The sequence below is a fragment of the Amaranthus tricolor genome, chromosome 17 (assembly GCF_026212465.1).
Source record: "Amaranthus tricolor cultivar Red isolate AtriRed21 chromosome 17, ASM2621246v1, whole genome shotgun sequence".
NCBI lineage: Eukaryota > Viridiplantae > Streptophyta > Magnoliopsida > Caryophyllales > Amaranthaceae > Amaranthus > Amaranthus tricolor.
The window spans coordinates 15,185,954-15,198,902 of record NC_080063.1 but is presented as its reverse complement, the minus strand read 5'-3'; positions in this window follow the sequence as shown (position 1 = coordinate 15,198,902).

The window sequence follows — 12,949 nt, the reverse complement described above, 5'->3', positions numbered from 1 at the left end:
AGTAATATGTTTTTCTGGAAAAGTAACACCTTTTTATATAAAAAGTAACACCTTTTTATGGTTCTCACGATTTTCATATAAGGATGGTTCTCACTTGAACTTCTTCCTATATATATATATATATATATATATATATATATATATATATATATATATATATATATATATATATTGCAATTTCAACTTTAAATATACCGAAAAATAACCTAGCTAGAATAATTCAACTTTCTCATAATTTTCTTACAACAATCCTACCTATTAATTAACCATGAATAATCCCAATTTTGAGGAGTATTTTCCTAAAGTAAACCCGGTAACTGGATGACTTAATATAATAAGTTTTTTAAAAAAAATAAATTAAAATAAAATGTCGAAAAAAATGTTATAAAAAAATTATGATTTTTTTATTGTTCAGAATCTTTTATGTAAATTTTCAAAATTTTTGTCTAATTTTAAATTAATTTTCAATTTATTTTTTTAGCGAATTACCTACTATAGCAGGTCATTGAGTTACTAAAGTTTAATATAGGAAAATACCCCTTAAAGTTGGAATTATTCATGGTTAAGCAATAGGTAGAATTATTGATGTAAATCATGAAAATATTGAATTATTCTCGATAAATTTTCCTAAATATAATTTTGTTTAAATGATTTTGATTTTTTATTTCTTGCCGCGTTTGTTAGATTGTACTCCTAATTCTTAATATTTTTTGCTTATGATTTTGAAAGGATATTTGTCTCTTTGGTTGGTAGATCATTATTAAATTTTTATCAATCTAAATCCATATTTTTCCAAAGTGATGGTAATTTTTCTGTTTTATTAGTTAAAACTTAATAGTATTCGTATAAAATTCATATAAGAGTAATACCTATTTTTTCTAACATTTTTATGTTCTTATATGAAGGAGTTTAAATAAAATCAACATTAGTTCAAAATTACATCAGAATCAGCCAATAATAAAACAAAATTAAAAAATTGATATCAACTCAACCTTGTTTATTATTTCGGTCACGACTTAAACATAGTTGTATTTAAAAGATTAGTTACTTTTGTGGAAGACAAACAGTCTTTTAAAGTGAAGACTTAAAATAAAAGGCTTACATTTTTATTTTCTCTTTAATTTATATTAATTGGCCTATTTTGCCTATATATCTAATGAGTCTCTCAGAGAAACCGTCTTTCATAACAATTTGTGTTAAAGGATTACATGTGAATTTTAAAAACTTTACAAGTCATCTTTTATAAGACCGTCTTACTATGACACGGATCCATATAATTAGTTTATTTCTCTAATGTTGGATCTAACTCCAACATTGGGCTTATACGTAAATATTTATATGTGACTAAAATTAAAGGGTTTAGAATAAATGTATCAATAGGTAGTGGGCCTTAAATATGTAGAGACTCATTCTATGACCATATTTGATGATGGATTTAATAATAGTCTCACAAGTCATTATCTATATCAGTCATGGTCCTTAGTACCTATTTCTTTTTTTTCTTGCCATCTCATTATTAAAGAGAATAAAAAGTGTGAACATTAAGGGTCGTTACTTTGGGCAGTATGAATTAATTTTGAAGATCTAATCACTCTCATTCTACAGAATCAGGTAACCTTCGGTTTTTTTATTCTAATTTGTTCTTCTAATTCAACATAATCAATTCTATTTGTTAGTAATGGTGCTCACCATTTATTTGTTTCATCAAGAGGTATCAGTCGCTTCGTATGTTGGATTTTTAGGGATTTTTAGGACAAATTTTTTCTATTAAGTCAGCCAAATAAAAATATATGAATCAACCAAATAAAACAAAAGTGATCCTATTTGTTAGAAAATTGATATCAACTCAATATTATCATTGTAAGTATTCCCTTTTAACATATTAAACATACATGAGTCAGCGGATTTAAAAATTTGTGAAAATTATATTCAAATTTATACGGTAGGTATAACCTGGAGCCAAGCTAAAATAGGAAGGGTGGATAGAAAAAAAGACAATGGAGAATGTTGTTGGTGCAAAGATAAAAGAGACAATGATAACCGTGCAATTATTTTGCTAACATCAGATAATGATTTTGATTAATTAAATCATTACTTCAATCAGTGAAAGAAGATTTTTGGTTCTGTAGTGGAATAATGGAAACAATGGGCTACACTATATGATAGCAAACTCACATTCATTCATAATTCAATCATCAAAGCTAGAGAAACAAATTTAATTTTTTAAATAGATACTTTCTCTGTTCTGAAATATTTGGTATATTACGGTTATTCATCTAATCGTATATTTTCATAATATTAATTTTTTTAGTAGATACTTTCTCTGTTCTGAAATATTTGGTATATTACTGTTATTCATCTAATCGTATATTTTCATAATATTAATTTTTTATAATTTTAGATGTGTATAATTCAATATATAAATAATCAAAATAGCATATAAAATTGCGTAAAAAGCCTGAAAAAAAAAGTTAAGAAAACAAAAGAATATAGAGACAAATTAATAAAGGTGTTGAGAATATTAGCTAAAATAGAAATATTATAAAATATAATAATTATGTTAAAAAAAAAATATTACAAATTATAGAAAAGATGTGCATAGTTTGGAGGGATTTTATGATGTCACAAGACATGATCATATATGAACTTAGATTGCTAACTACGTCATCACTTAAGTAGAGTAGGCTAAGCTATGAATAAAATTAAGGTCGAGTTTCGAAAATTATTATATTAGAAGGATTTAATTATTAAAATACCAGTAAATAATTATATTAAAATTAATTAATTTTTAAAATTTTTTAATTTAAAAGTTACAATTCTAAAAGGCTGTAAAAAGGTTAATAAGAATTTTGTGAATGTTCAAGGAGAAAAAAGTCTATTCAAATAAAAATTTAAAAGAATTATTTCAAACTATAAAAATTAAAATAGTTGTAGATTCTTTAGTTTTGATACACAAATTATAAAGTGTAACACCCTGGGATTTCTTGACATCATTAATTAATATTTTAATAACTTTTAGGTATTTTATAATTATATTAAATTAATTTTGAAGTAGTTTTTAATAAATTTCTTTCATATATGAATTTAAATATTAACATATATTTATATTAAAAATACAATTACGATTCTATATAAAGGGGTTCGAATCAAAATAATTATTTTATTTAAAATGTGTGAGCATACAAAGGTGAGTTTTTTAGTTTGGCCTCGCAAGAAAATGAACCTAGGTAAAAAAATAAATAAATAAGTGTATAAATAATATAAAAGGATGGGTTAGGGTTGTAAGTACTCCTTCCCTCACTCACAAAGAATCACGCCGCCCACCTTCCTTTCCCTCTCACTCACGGTTCAGTCCATTCCCTTCCCCACACCAGCAGCTGCGGCACGCCACCACCACCAGCCACATATTCTTCCTCCACCGGTGAGCAGCCACCGTAGCAGCAACCTCGCCTTCCTCCCTCACGGCACCCAGCAGCGTGCACCTAGCAGCAGTGGCTGCTTTGTTCTCTTCCTCCCCCCTGCAACGACGTGAGTCTCCAAGCAGCGACAGCCACCTTCGTGGTGGTGTTCCCGGCAGCAGCAGCCCAACACCACCATACCAACTCCTTCCTTCTTCACCCTTCTCTTGTTTCATCTTAGTGCCCATTTTGTAAGAGGAAAGTAAAGCCTTAGTCGTGTGATTTTGTGACTTTTGATCGTGCAGTGACGCTTACAGGTACGTACACGCAGTAACTAACCCTTATATGCAATTTGCTTTAAGACATTATTGTTTATTGTGATAGTATGCATTGTATCAAAACTATGAGGTACTAGTGAATATACTTTATATGAAGAGCTATCGACTATGGAATCCTAGCGCTTAGAATAGTTTAGAGAATGAGAGTGTTGATAGAAGATGAGAACTACCCCCTTATCTATTTAAGAATTGGATTATGCCTTACTTGGAGTTAGAATGACTCCTTTAGAGGTGAATTTCATATTTTGATGAGTGGCTCAGTGGGTTTTGGCATGCTGCTATCCCAGGGCGCTCATTAATAGTCGAAAGTGAAAGTTATTCCCATCTGATATTTAGCTGGCGTGACTGAACTGGATTATGTCCGGTTGATTTAGTATTCCCCTAGGTGAGGTTCGACGGGACCACCGTATGAGCATGCTTGGGTCACTGGGCACAGGATGACCGATACCGCCCCTTGACCGAGGTGTTACCATGCGGGCCTTGTAAACCCCAATATGGTGGCCTCTTCACTGGTTTAGAACCCCAGTGTGTTAGTTTTTCCCGAAGGTAGGACCCGAGAGGGTCAGCTGGAGAGGGCATGAGCTCGTACTTTGCCATGGGCGCCGGATGGCAGATAACGCCCTTGCCCGTGTCACTATGCCAGGAAATAGAGAAAGATTCACTGATAGAAAGTTATTCAGTGATAGAAAATTTATTCATTGATCGAAAGTTATTTAATAAGAGAAGGTTCATTCTTTCATAGAAAGCTTACACATTGATAGAAAGTTTACTTTTTTATAGAATATTTACTCATTGATAGAACGTCTACTTATTAATAGAATAATTTATGTTAGTGAGAAGTGTGCCTAAGGTAAGTTACCTCAAGGGTATTAAAGACTATGATCACCCTTACCTTAAGATAGACAAGATTTATAAGGTCATGTGTTAGGTATTCTGTTAATGCCTTGATCGAGTTGATACTATACGTGTTTTGCAAGAGTTTATGTTTGAAAAGAGGAGCGTGAAGACCTGCATTCTACCCAAGAACACATGGTTCGGGTTAGAAAGCATGTAACGAATTTAAGAAGTATAAGTGGCAGATAAACGGTTAGTATCTGTGCTTGCGTTTTATGAAATCATCTTATGTTGTTTTATGATATAATGTTATCTAGTAGTTGGCCTTATTATATTTGATGTTAGTTACTGACGTGTACGTATTTGTGTTTATGTTTGATTGTTGATGACTTTCTATGATTGTTCTGCTATGACACATTGGCCTTTGGTCTAATGTCGAGCAGCAGCAGGATCATAGACAGGTGTAGAAGGTACTGGAGCTTCTTCTGCATTGCATTGCATTTGGGGAGAGTGATGGGGGCGAAGCATAACCTGTGTCATACCGCTATCTTTCGATTTTGTAGCTTTTGTTATCTTTTATAAACTTTGGTTGTATATGTTTTGTTATGAGGGCTTGTGTCCTCCCTCATATATTTGTATTTTCGCTGCGTAGTTTATAACTCTGTATGGTTTTAAGGAGTTAAGTCTTTTTAAAACGCAAACGTCGACACTGAAACCACGATCCATGCTTGGCATGTTGATTTGAGAAGTCGGTGACGAATCATTCCGCCGTGACATAGTTTTGATAGACCGTTGGTGTCTTTACTTTATTAGCTTCTAAATAACTTTTGTTTTTCTACAAAGACGCACAATTTTAAGGTAGATGCTGCCGAAATTTCCACTCACCTTTTTAAAGTTAATATTTAACGTTTATCTAAATTCTCTTCCTTTTTCTTTTATGTAACACCCGAATTTTCTTCCGTTCTTTACGGTTTTGATTTCGTTAAGGGATTGGAAATTCTGGGGTGTTACATAAAGTTTTAATTGTATAAAGCGTGTTTTGTAAATGACTTATTGATTGACTTTTGTTTAATATATGTTTGATCGTCAAAAAGCAAAAAAATTAGCATTTAGTAAAAACTTAATGGCGACATTTATAATACACCCCTAAAACATACAATTTATGTCTCCTACTTACACTAAAATCTAGAATAATCTCATTGAACAATATGACCCCATCTATAATACACTACTATAATATATATATATATATATATATATATATATATATATATATATATATATATATATATATATATATATATATATATATATATATATATATATATATATATATATATATATATATCAATTTCTTAGTCTATGTGATGGGGCGGTTCAAGATCTGACCATATATTAACAAGCATAGTTCAGTTGATAATGTGTCTTCCTGTGATATTGTTAATTAGGAATTAAAAACCTACCTATATATTTAAATTTTAATTCCTATTTTACAATTAATAAAAACCTTAATTTTTTAAACAAGAAAACATAAATAGAGTTCTGTTTAATATTTCTTGATTAGTGATGTCCAAGGGATAATACTCCTGTTATTCATCCTGACTTGATGTGAAATGTGCAATCACGTGTAGTAGATAATCTCTTTAACAAATCCGGCCAAACATCATTATTTTGTTCACTAATCAAATTATGCCCAAGAATCTTCATCATATCACCATTGACAAAAAATAATTTAAACCTTCTAATTCTTACAATCACTCAATTATCCAGTTTACATGAAAGTGACTACTTTTATCTACTTTTAGTGTCCCTATAAATTTGATAAAATGGTAGATCACATAAAATAAAAAAAATTAATTGTGTGAATAAAAAAAATGGTGAAAATATAACTTCAAATTTATTCTCACACTACAAAAAAAACGCAATCTTCCGACTAACCAAAACGGTCGGAATTTAGTCGGTATAGAGCTATACCGACTAAATTCCAACTAACTCCATCCAGTCGGCTCAAAATGGTCGAAAATTCGTTTTAGTAGGAAAACTGTCGAAATTTCCGACTAACTTTGGTTAGTCACAAAGCTAGTCGGAATTTTCGACTATCATCTTAGTCTGAAATTAGTCGGAAAATAGTATTTCAGAATTTATCCTAAAATGACAAGAAAAAGTTTTTTAAAAATTTTCCGACCAAATTCCTACCAAATTCCGACCACCTTGTTGGTCGGAAAACATTATTTATTATTATTATTATTATTATTATTATTAATGTTAGTATTATTACCATTATTATTATTATTATTATTATTATTATTATTATTATTATTATTATTATTCGTTTTAGTGTATCATTAGTATAATATTAGTTGTATTGTATATTTTATTATTATACTCGTATTAGTCGTCTAATTTATTATTATTGTTATTATTATTAGTTGTATTAGTGTATCATTAGTATAATATTAGTTATATTAGTGTATTATTAGTCGTATCAGCGTATTATTACTCGTATTAGTGTTATTATTAGTGTAGTATTAGTATATTAATAGTCGTATAAGTATATTATTACTTGTATCAGTCCATCATCATCATTATTATTATTATTATTATTATTATTATTATTATTATTATTATTATTATTATTATTATTATCATTATTGTAATTATAATTATAATTATTTGTATAATATTATTTGTATTAGTCTATCATTAGTATAACCATTTTAGTGTATCATTAATATAATATTAGTTGTATTAGAATAATATTACTCGTAATAATATTAATATATTATTAATTGTATTAGTATATAACTAGTTGTATTAGTGTATTATTAGTTTATTAGTATATAATTAGTCGTATTAATGTATTATTAGTCGTATTAACGCTATAAATATATTATTAGTCGTATTAGTATACTATTAGTCGTATTAGTGTAGTATTAGTTGTATTAGTGTATTATTAGTCGTATTAGTGTAGTATTAGTATTATTATTAGTTGTATTAGTATATTATTAGTTGTATTAATATATTATTACTTGTATTAGTTGTATTAGTGTATTAGAGCATTATTAGTACTTTATTAATTATTTAGTCGTATTCATCGTATTAGTGTAGTATTAGTCGTATTAGTGTATTATTAGTATTATTACTAGTTGTATTAATATATTATAACTCGTATTAATTGTATTAGTGTATTATTATTATATTATTAGTTGTATGAGCATATTACTACTCGTATTAGTGCATTATTAGTACTTTAGCATAGTTATTTGGTCGTATTAGTTATTATTAGTCGAATTAGTGTATTAATCGTATCAGTATATCACTAGTATAATATTAGTTGTATTAGTATATTGTTAGTTCATTTGTATATTATTACTCGTATTAGTGTATTATTAGTTGTATTAGCATATGATAAATAGTATATTAGTATATTATTACTCGTATTATTCTATTATTATTATTATTATTATTATTATTATTATTATTATTATTATTATTATTATTATTATTATTATTATCAATTAGTTGAACAAAAGTACTAAAAGTAAGTTAAACAAAATTATAATTAGTTGAACAACTATGATCGAATTTTAGTCGGAAAATGGTCGGTAATTTTTCCGACTAAAATTCTGTTGGAAAATAATGAGTGGTAAATTTTTTTTTTTAAAACTTAATATTCCGACTAAAAACTGATTCATTAACAATTTAGTCGGAAATTTCGACTAATGCCTGTCAGTCGGAAAGTCAGTCGGTAAATTTCGACTGTTTGGGGTTAGTCGGTGGGTTTTAGTCGAAAAATTGTGTTTTTTTGTAGTGTCATACCCAGTGTATCCCGCTCATAAGAACTTATGAGCAAGGTCTGGGTAGGGAAAGAAGACGGCAGCCCATACCCATTAAGGAGGATGTGGTCAAAAAGTCCCCGGCTCAAAACAAAAACTTCGTGAAAATCAAGAAAATTGAGTAAAAATGATTAAAATGTATTTTTTTGGGTTTTTATTAGCTGTTACATTTATGTTTTTTACGCTATTTAATGTATAAATTAAATTTTTAATATTTTTGATTACATATGATCAAAACTTCTAAAATGTTAATATTATGAAAATATGCATTCAAAAAATTTTATAAGATACAACTTGACTATTAAAATAAAATTAGTAGAAAATATGTAGGGACCATAAATATTAAAAAATATTTGAATCAGGATAACTAAGAAAATATGCGACATCAAATAGGAATGAAGAGTATTTTTTTTATTTTTTTTTTTGAGATAGAGTTTTTTTTTGTTTTTTTACTTACAATTTGATTTTTATGGTTTAAGTGAAATAATTATTTACCGTACAAATGTATTTGTGATGGAAGCCAATTTGCATTATTAGTCATCTAAAAAGCCACTAAGCAAGAGAAAAACAAAATTAATCTTTAAAACAATGAATCACAGTGCAATTCACTTGTAGGTAAAGAAAGAAATAAGAGGGAAAGCGACATTAATGATTGGTATGACAAGATTTGTAAATAAATGTCGATAATATAAATATTTTATGATGACTTGACTAGTGTATGTATACTAATAATTAAAACAATATATATTATAAAATTGTATATTGAATTCAGGATGTTTACGGTTGGCTGGTTCAATTAGTTTGTTTAATTAGTTTATACTTTATAGCATTAGACTTACGTGACGGGTGAGATATTACGCCTATATATTAATTTGAAATTGGATTATTTATACTGTTGTTAACTCTTTTTCCTTTTTTTATGTAGGACTTTAGATATACACTTAACGATTTTGTTAAAAATGTCTTTTGTTACCTACATGTAAGTTGATCTATGGAGAAAAAGAAGATTATATATCACTTTATAAACTTGAAGAGTAACTTCTATTACCAGCAATATGATTAGTTTTAGTAATGAATCTTTTTTTAGGCTTATACGTGATTTGTCTTTTCTCCTCCTTCTTTGAGTTGTTCAGGCTAGTTTTAAATTTTATCAAATCCCTCCCTCGGACTAAAGACCATATCGGTCGTGTCCTCTCCTTCAATGACACATTCTGTCTTCTTGCACCGCCACTTCACCACGAAATTTATTTCCTTGATCACCACGTCAAGAAGACTCTCGATACAAATCATAAAGACCAAATTCTCTTCTTCATAAGGTGATATTGAAAATCCGCCTACACATGTGCTCTAGCAATCCAATATATATATCATCCACGGTGTTACTCCATTGCTCACGTATTTTCCGGTTAACCTTTGATTAGTGACACAAATTGTTGAGCCTACCAACCATAATTAGTCGTATTGCTCACGTGGTTAGGCAACTTATTTGTGCCTAAAGCCATATTTGGTGAACAATGATGTAAATATCAAGTCCAAGAATATTATTATACGTATAGCTCAATTGTTATTCTTCCTTGCATCAACTAGGTGCTCTTGGATGTTTGATAACTTGACTTAAATAAAAAAAATAAATTATACAATACGATATACAATAAACAAATTGTATATTCATACAATTTAAAATGCTTGTATATGAGGCTGAAACATTCTCGTACGCATACATAAGTATAGAATAGTTAAGTGTTGTAATATTTTCTAGGAAAAATTACCCTGAATAATACGAACTTTCACTGATTTTCCTACAATAATACGAACTTTCAATTAACCATGAATAATACGAACTTTGATACATATTTCCCGCTGGCATACCATTTTACCTGTTACCGGTAAACTTACTCATTCCTTCAAAAAATTTTTTTTGGCTAATAAAACTAAGTAAGAAAAATTACCCTGAATAATACGAACTTTCAATGATTTTCCTACAATAATACGAACTTTCAATTAACTATAAATAAAATACGAACTTCAATACATATTTCCCGCTAGCATAATGAAGAAATGGGGAATTTACCGTTTCTCCAGGTAAAGAACCGGTCAGGTATGCTAGCGGGAAATATGTATTAAAGTTCGTATTATTCATGGTTAATTGAAAGTTCGTATTATTGTAGGAAAATCAATGAAAGTTCGTATTATTCAGGGTAATTTTTCCTATTTTCTATGCTTAACAAGTGTGGCCAATTTTAGACTATCGTCACAATTATAAATGTGGCAAAGTATACCAATAGCTACACTTATATAGGTGAGGAAAAATCTAATACAAAATTCCAAATAAATTAAGCATTCCAAACATAACATAGCCTCAAATCTCAAGTTCAAATACTTGAAAAAGGAGTTAAGAGTGTCTCTTAGGAGAAACCGTCTCTCGGTGATACAAGAACGACTTCATATTCTCATAGTAGATTTTCGATGGATTATTTATCCAATATATGAAGCACATCTCTATGTGAGACCGTCTCATGCAACAATTTGTGATCTTTTAAACATGTATAATTTTTTTCTGAAGAAGACAACACTTATGATAATTAAAATGGTCAATTATTATAAATTTTAGTTTGAAAACATCTATTTTCTAAACTTAACTTAATGGTACAGGCTAATACAGCAATTATTATAAATTTTTGTACTATTAGATATAAAAATTATAGTGTATAGGATTATTGTCAAAAGTATTTAATGTTTATTTTAATGTGATATGATATAAGATTTCTCCCTATTTCCTATTATTGCTTTTTCTTTGTTTACAATGTTAGCTAGTTACATGATTAATTAGTTACAATAAAGTCTCTTTACAATGTTTATTAATGTATCTTGTCCAAAAAAATTACAATAAAGTCAAGAAAATGAGCAATAATTAATGTATAGTATATACTTAGATAATTTTACATTTTAATAATTTCTTTGGTAAATACTTAGATAATGTATAGCATGGGTTACTGGGCGCCGAATGGCCGATACCGCCCCTTGATCGAGGTGTTACAATGCGGGCCTTGCAAACCCCAATATGGTGGCCTCTTCACTGGTTTAGTACCCCAGTGTGTTAGTTTTTCCCGAAGGTAGAACCCGAGAGGGTCAGCTAGAGGGGGCATGAGCTCATACTTTGCCATAGGCGTCGGATGGCCGATAACGCCCTCGGCCGTGTCACTATGCCAGGAAGTAGAGAAAGATCCACTGATAGAAAGTTATTCAGGGATAGAAAGTTTATTTATTGATCGAAAGTTATTTAATGATAGAAGGTTCATTCTTTGATAGAAAGCTTACACATTGATAGAACGTTTACTCTTTGATAGAATATTTACTCATTGATAGAATATCTACTTATTGATAGAATAGTTTATGATAGTGAGAAGTGTGCCTAAGTTAAGTTACCTCAAGGGTATTACAGACGATGATCACATTTACCTTAAGATAGACAAGCTCTATAAGGTCATGTGTTAGGTATTCTGTTAATGCCTTGGTCGAGTTGATACTATACGTGTTTTGCAAGATTTTATGTTTGAAAAGAGGAGCGTGAAGACCTGCATTCTACCCAAGAACACATGGTTCGGGTTGGAAAGCACGTAATGAAATTAAGAAGTATAAGTGGCCGATAAACGGTTACTAGATGTGCTTGCGTTTTATGAAATCATCTTATGTAGTTTTATAATATAATGTTATCTAGTTGTTGACCTTATTATATTTGATGCTAGTTACTGACGTGTACGTGTTTGTGTTTATGTTTGATTGTTGATGACTTTCTATGATTGTTCTGCTATGACACATTAGCCTTTGGTCCAATGTCGAGCAGCAGGAGGATCATAGACAGGCGTAGCAGGTATTGGAGCTTCTTTTGCATTGCATCGCATTGAGGGAGAATGATGAGGGCGAAGCATAACCTGTGTCATACCGCTATCTTTCAATTTTGTAGCTCTTGTTATCTTTTGTAAACTTTGGTAGTATGTGTTTTGTTATGAGGCCTGGTGTCTACCCTTGTATATTTGTATTTCCGCTGCGTAGTTTATAACTCTGTATGGTTTTAAGGAGTTAAGTCTTTTTAAACGCAAACGTCGACACTGGAACCACGATCCATGCTTGTAATGTTGATTTAAGAAGCCGGCGACGAATCATTCCGCCGTGGTGTGAGATTTTAAAGGCAATGATGCCATAGATAGTTTAATGTTTTTTATTGTGCTGATTGCTCTACCACATGTGCGATTTTTTAGAAGAGATGCTGCCGAAATTTCCACTCACCCTTTTAAAGTTAATGTTTAACATTTATCTAATTCTTTTCCTTTTCTTTTATGTAACACCCCAATTTCCTCCCGTCCTTTACGATTTTGGTTTAGGGGTCGGAAATTTAGGAGTGTTACACTTTTCTAAGCCATTCTAACTTGCATTCAATTGCATTTCATAGAGCAAACTAGTCACTAACTACTCTAGTAAAAGATCGTGCCTGAAACCACATAATAATTTAGGAATTCCTCTCGATCCCACCAAATTTGCATTA